This window comes from Pristis pectinata, chromosome 1, assembly GCF_009764475.1.
Source record: "Pristis pectinata isolate sPriPec2 chromosome 1, sPriPec2.1.pri, whole genome shotgun sequence".
NCBI lineage: Eukaryota > Metazoa > Chordata > Chondrichthyes > Rhinopristiformes > Pristidae > Pristis > Pristis pectinata.
In genome coordinates this window covers 134,484,055-134,490,399 of record NC_067405.1, presented here as the reverse complement: position 1 = coordinate 134,490,399, position 6,345 = coordinate 134,484,055, and the positions used below count along the sequence as shown (strand labels likewise).

Sequence of the window (6,345 nt, the reverse complement as noted above, 5' to 3'; positions counted from 1 at the left end):
ACAAACAGGTAATCAAAATCACCAACCCTGCTCTGGGGGGAGGGGGAAATTTTGCAACAGAGAGCAGAGGGGAGATTTGGATGGTGGAATCTGTGACAATACTGTGGGAAATATGAGCGTGTAGGGAGGGTACAAAAGAAACCTGTGTGTTTCTAAGCTTCATTAAATCTTCTGCTCTCCTCAAGCTGGGTCAGCTAGGGATGACCAAGAGCCATTAACGCATCTTCATAAATCCTTTCTAAAGAAAAGCCTTCTACACTCTTTCACACAGCAGTGCACAAAACCTCTTATTAAGAACCCCTTAATTCACTTCTGCCATTTCTATAGATATCTCTCTTGCCACAGGTGTTTGAAAGGCCCCTTTAAAAAGAACATGTTTGCAGCAGGATTGATTTTCAGGTGTTCTGGGAGCCCTGGTCAGAGATGATGAAACAGTTCAGGTGGCTCTCATTAAACCCTGCCTCAGCGGGCTAACCTTGTCAGGTTTGGCTTGACAAACAGACACACACTTGAGCGCAGTAGTTGCTAAGAACGTAGCAGAAGTAACGAGCATGGGATTACTTCCCTCCTCGTTCTGCGCCTCTTCTAATGTCGCTGAGGTTACTTAAAATTGGAGCCCTTCAGAGAGGAAAGGAATGAGGGAGACAGTGGGGGAGAAACATCTTGTCATTCTCTTGTTTAAACCATATTTCTGTATGATGTGGTCTCTGTAGTGTAGTGGTTATCACGTTCGCCTCACACGTGAAAGGTCCCCAGTTCGATCCTGGGCAGGAACATGATTTTGCGGGCAGGCACGGTAGTGTAGTGGTTAGTGTAACACTATTACAGTGCCAGCGACCCGGGTTCAATTCCAGCTGCTGTCTGTAAGGAGTTTGTACGTTCTCCCCGTGACTGTGTGGGTTTCCTCTGGGTGCTCCGGTTTCCTCCCACATTCCAAAGACGTATGGGTTAGGAAGTTGTGGGCATGCTATGTTGGCGCTGGAAGTGTAGTGACACTTGTGGGCTGCCCCCCAGAACATTCTACGCAAAGATGCATTTCACTGTGTGTTTCGATGTACATGTGACTAATAAAGAAATCTTATCTTATTCATTTTTTTCTCTTAAATCCATCTATTTATTTAGAAATGTTAAAATGCAACCTGGTCAATCAGTGCTACTGCCTCACTGCTCCAACAGCCCAGGTTTTATTCTGACCTCTGGTGCTGTCTGTGTGGAGTTTGCATGTTCTCCCTGTGACTGCATGGGTTTCTGCTGGGTTCTCCTGTTTCCAGGGCCTGTTTCTGTGCATCCCACATCCCAAAGACATGCAGGTTGCTAGGCTAATTGGCCACTGTAAATTGGCACATGTGGTGGGAGAATTGTGGTGGGGGTAAGTGTTAGTGGATATGTGTGAGAGAGTAGTAGCAGAGGTAATGGGGGAACAATGGATTATAGGTTTGCTCGGAGCCGGCATGCACTTGATGGGCAGACTGGTCTCCTTCCCTGTCATAAGGAATTCTTTACCTTTTGGCTTTTAGAAAAGGCGCTAATGCAAAGTATTAGCCCCCTTAATTTGAACTGCTCGCAGCCCGTAGGAAGCCCAACCCAAGCAGATTGTGAGCCAGGGGAATGGGTTTGGTAAAGAAAGGGTTAAGGAAAAACTGTCCATTCCACAAGTGAATTAGTAGTCCGCATCAGAAACCCACAATTAAAGATCAATAGGGTTTTTTTAAAGTGGTTCATAAGATTTAAGTGGAGTTAGAAAACTCACAGTGAAGGACTCTGTGGGTGGAATCTGGTTCGGTGAAAAATATTGATCACTCCTTGTCCTTCATAGGAACATTAACTCTGACACACAATAAAAATTAATCCTAAATTGAAGGCTAGTTCTTTGAAGGCTTCCCTCAGGAGAACTGCCACACAAGGAAATTTAACATGGCTGATTGAAGATTGCATGTGAATTACACTGTGTATTTTGTTTTTTGTTTGCAGAGTTAAATGGCATAGCTGTTAGGCTACATGTTAATACTCTCTTAATAGCAGCTTTTCCACAATGATCAACAAGCTTCTCTTCATCTGTGGATGGTGGACATTAGTGGCTTGGCCAACATTTATCCTCAGTAATACATTGAAGTGGACTGGTCAAACTTTCGAGTCAATCAAACTTCAGTGGGTCCGAAGTAAAAATAGAAAATGATGGAAATACTCAGCAGGTCAGGCTGCATCTGAGGGTGAGAAACAAAGTTAACCTTGCAGGTCGAAGACCCTTCATAGGAACTTTTTTTTTGATTTTCACTTCTTTTTCTGATTTTTCGGTGGGTCTGGGGTCACATATGGACCAGATCAGTACATTATTATATCAGATGAGTTTATACAACAGTCTACTAGTTTGGAGACACAAGAGATTCTGCAGATGCTGGAATCTGGAGCAGCATACACAATGCAGTCATGGTGAAGGGTCTCAACCCGAAATGTCGACTGTTTATTTCCCTTCATAGATGCTGCCTGACCTGCTGAGTCCACTAGTTTTGTGTTCCCAATTTTAACATTTTATTTCAAAACTATTTATTTGAATTTGAAATCCTCCGCTGCCAAGGTGCCATTTAAACTCATATCCTGCGATCAATATTCCAGATAGTAGTTCGATAACTAATCACTATGCCGCAAGAGCTTTCATTGTGGGTAAACAAGATCATTTGTAACGTATGGTTTCCTGGCCCAGTGGTAGCACTCTTGTGTACAGTTGAAAAGTTTGATTATTCAGGCCCCACTCTTTACATTTGGCCACAAAGTTAAGGCTGATTTTTGGCTGTGGTTCTGTCAGATGTAATTCAGATGAGATGTTAAATTTACTCTGCCATCCCTCTTGGGTTAATGTGAACATTCTTATGGCAACATTTGTGAAGTGTAAGGTAGAATGTTTGGGATGGCACAATGGCGCAGCTGGTAGAGCCACTGCCTAATAGCTCCAGCGACCCAGGTTCGATTCTGATCTCTGGTACTGTCTGTGTGGAGTTTGCACATTCTCCAGTTTCCTCCCAAATCCCAAAGACGTGTGGATTGGTAGGTTAATCGGCTACTGTAAATTGCTGCTAGTAATTTGTGCGAAGATCAGTGGTAGAATCTGGGGAGTTGATGGAAATGTGGGGAGAATAACATGGTTAGGGTTGGATTAGGGTAAATGGGTATTTGACGACTAGTACAGACACGATGGGCCGAAGGGCCTGTTTTCGAGGTGTATCTCTCCATGACTCTGACTCTAAGTTAGTACTGGGTACAAGGGGCTGATCTTTAACTCTGAAAGATGGGCGGTGATTGGGAAGTCCTGTCAGAAGTTAAACCAGAAAACATCTGAAACAGGAAGTCAGCTTGCCAACTTGCTGCTTACACAGTGGTGGGGCAAGTGACAACCAATTTGCTCTTTGAATGTGGGTTAGTCATTTAAAATATCGTTAATGAGGATGTCTGCTGTCATTATCTTCTTATTTGTTCATGGTGCTCTCCTGGTGTCCTGGCTAACATCCGTTTTGCAACAAAACATTTCTCTGATCATAGATCTCAGGAGGCATAAGTGGGTCTGCACATTAAAAGGAGAGAGGGAGCCATTCTGAGAGTTTGGAAGACCCAACCCATTTTATCAGATGGATCTGTTCAATCGGTGTCCTAGTGTAGGTCTGTCATGAAAACGCTTGTAATAATTTGACATAATCTCTGAGAGAGAAAACTAAGAAGTACAAACCAAATTTTTAAATTTAAAGCAGCACCATGCAAATGGAAGCTTTTTTCTTTCGTGTGGTGACCTCTATCATGAGTCTATTGCTGAAGAGACCTTGTTGCAGTAATACTTACCTGGAACCTGGACAACTGTGCAGGTGACCGAACTGGAACTGGAAGTATGAATCCCACCGTAATTGCTGGGGAATTTAAATTCAAATAAATAATTTTGGAAGGGAAGGTAAAATGACTGGATTGTTGGATAATCCACTGGTTTAATGATAATATGGTGTGCAGAGCACAAGTTTGAGCTCTGAGAATCTTTGCAAGAATTTTCCTTTCTGTGGGAAAGAGCACTGGCCTGTTGGTGTTCTGTAAGGCCTGTGGAAGCTGCCAGGGTTTGATGGGACACTGTGGAGCACAAACAGGTGGCAGGTTGGGTAAGTGGAGTTTTCGCTGAATGGAGAACATTGAGGTGCCGTCACAACACAAGGAATCAAATGTCCAGGCCATTCAGTGTCTCATGTCCGCTCCATCACTCAATGAGATCATGGCCGATCTTTCACCACAGCACCACCTTCCTGCACTTGTGAAAGAAATCTAAAGGCAGACTATTACCCATGTGGACAATGATTGCAGATGAACTAGCTATCAAGGGACCTCAGTTTCCTTGTGCATAAATCGCATAAAATTAGCAGCAAATGGTTAGAAAGGCAAGTGGCATTTTGGCCTTTATTGCAAGAAAGGTGGAGTTTAGAAATGTTGTTACAATTACACCTGGAGCACTATGTACAGTTTTGGTGCCCTTATTTAAGAAAGGATATACAGTTGTTGGAGGCAGTCCAAAAGAGATTGTCTCAGCTCTGGGATGAGACCATTTTCCAACCATGAAGACTAAAGAAAATAGATCTATATTCCTTTGGAGTTTAGAAGAATGAGGGGTGATCATATTGAAACATAACATCCTGAGGAGGTATGACATGGTAGGTGTTGAGCTGTTTTCACCAGTAGAAAAATCACAAATGAGGGGACATAGTTAGAAAGTTAGGAGATGGTCAATTAAAACTGAGGTGTGTAGGAACTTCTCGCAGTTGGTGGTGAACCTTTGGAATTCTTTCCCCCAGCGAGTTATGCAGGCTAGATTATCAGGGGTACTTAAAGAGGAAGTAGATGCATTTTTGAAAGATTGGGGTATTGAGGGCTGTAGGGAACTCTATTGTCCTTGAGGAGATGACACTTTGAACCACTGTGGTGTATGTGGTACTGGGGTACAGTCGTGCAATGGTTAAGTCACTGGACTAGCAGATAGACTTCTGGATCATTGATTCAGAGAAAGCAGACCAAATCCCAGCATAACATGGGGATTTTAAATTCATGTAATTAAATAAATCTGGAATTAAAACTGGTCTCAGTGCAGGTGACCATGAAACTATTCGATTGTTTCAAAAATCCATTATGGAAGGGAATTTGCCATGCTTACCTGACCTGACATATGTGACTCCAGAAATACTAATATTCTTAATGCTTAAGAGGAATAGATAGAGTGGACAGCCTGCGCCTCTTTCCCAGAGCACCAATGCTCAATACAAGAGGGCATGGCTTTAAGGTAATGGGTGGGAAGTTCAAGGGAGATGTCAGAGGGAGGTTTTTCACCCAGAGAGTGGTTGGTGCATGGAATGCGCTGCCTGGGGTGGTGGTAGAGGCTGATATGTTGGGCAAGTTCAAGAGATTGTTCGATAAGCATATGGAAGAATTTAAGATAGGATATATGGGAGGAAGCGGTTAGATAGTCTTAGGAGTCGTTTGAAGGTCGGCACAACATGGTGGGCTGAAGGCCCTGTATTGTGCTGTATTGTTCTATGGTTCTATGGTTAACTATTTCCTTAATTCAAGGTCAGTTAGGAATGGACAATAAATGCTGGCACTGCCAATGACATCCACATCCCAAGAATGAATAAATTAAACCAGAGTCCTGGTGGTGGAGACAGCCCTGCTAGGCTGTTGGGTAGGGAGTTCCCGGAGTTAGATCCAGCATCCATGAAGGAGCAATGATGAGTTGCCAAGTTGGGATGATGTGTGACTTGGAGTGGTGGTCTTCTAATGCTGCCTTGCCCCTTCAGGTGGCCGAGGTCACAGGTTAGCGAGGTCCTATTGGAGTGGCCTTGGTGGGTTGCTGCAGTGTACATTGTGGATAGATCCATGGATGTATTGAACAATCACTGGGCTCCAATGCAATGGATGATGGTTAGCTTGGATATATTAGAGTTTGCCATCCTGTATTTAGCAATGCCAACATTGAGCTTGGAAATCCAGACCAGTGGGGCACCTAAAAACTGCTTCTACTACCTCCATAGAGACTTTGGGGTTGAAATTTTACATAATAAACATGGCCTGGGACAACTCACTTGGACAACAGTCATTTGCTAAGATGTAAGAGCAATTTTAGCATTTAATACGTGAGAGCATTCGGTGGTCATGTATGTCAGTGCACTGTGGTGAGTGGCTTGCGTTGTAAGTTGACTGGACCTCACTGCAACAAGTGGTAGCAGGAGCTGGCTCTGTAACCAAAGAGTTCAGTGTAATTCCAGAAACGCCAAGGTCTAATGCAGCTATTTAGTGCTCCTAGCATGTTCTCCCATGGTACACTGACAA

At 43.6% G+C, this 6,345-nt stretch overlaps 1 non-coding gene across 1 annotated transcript; it reads left to right on the top strand.

Moving 5' to 3' along the window:
• The first annotated feature begins 703 nt into the window (after positions 1 to 703).
• trnav-cac (transfer RNA valine (anticodon CAC)) lies at positions 704 to 776 on the top strand. Its single transcript has one exon. It is a non-coding gene; the product is annotated as a tRNA-Val (tRNA).
• Positions 777 to 6,345: the final 5,569 nt, after the last annotated feature.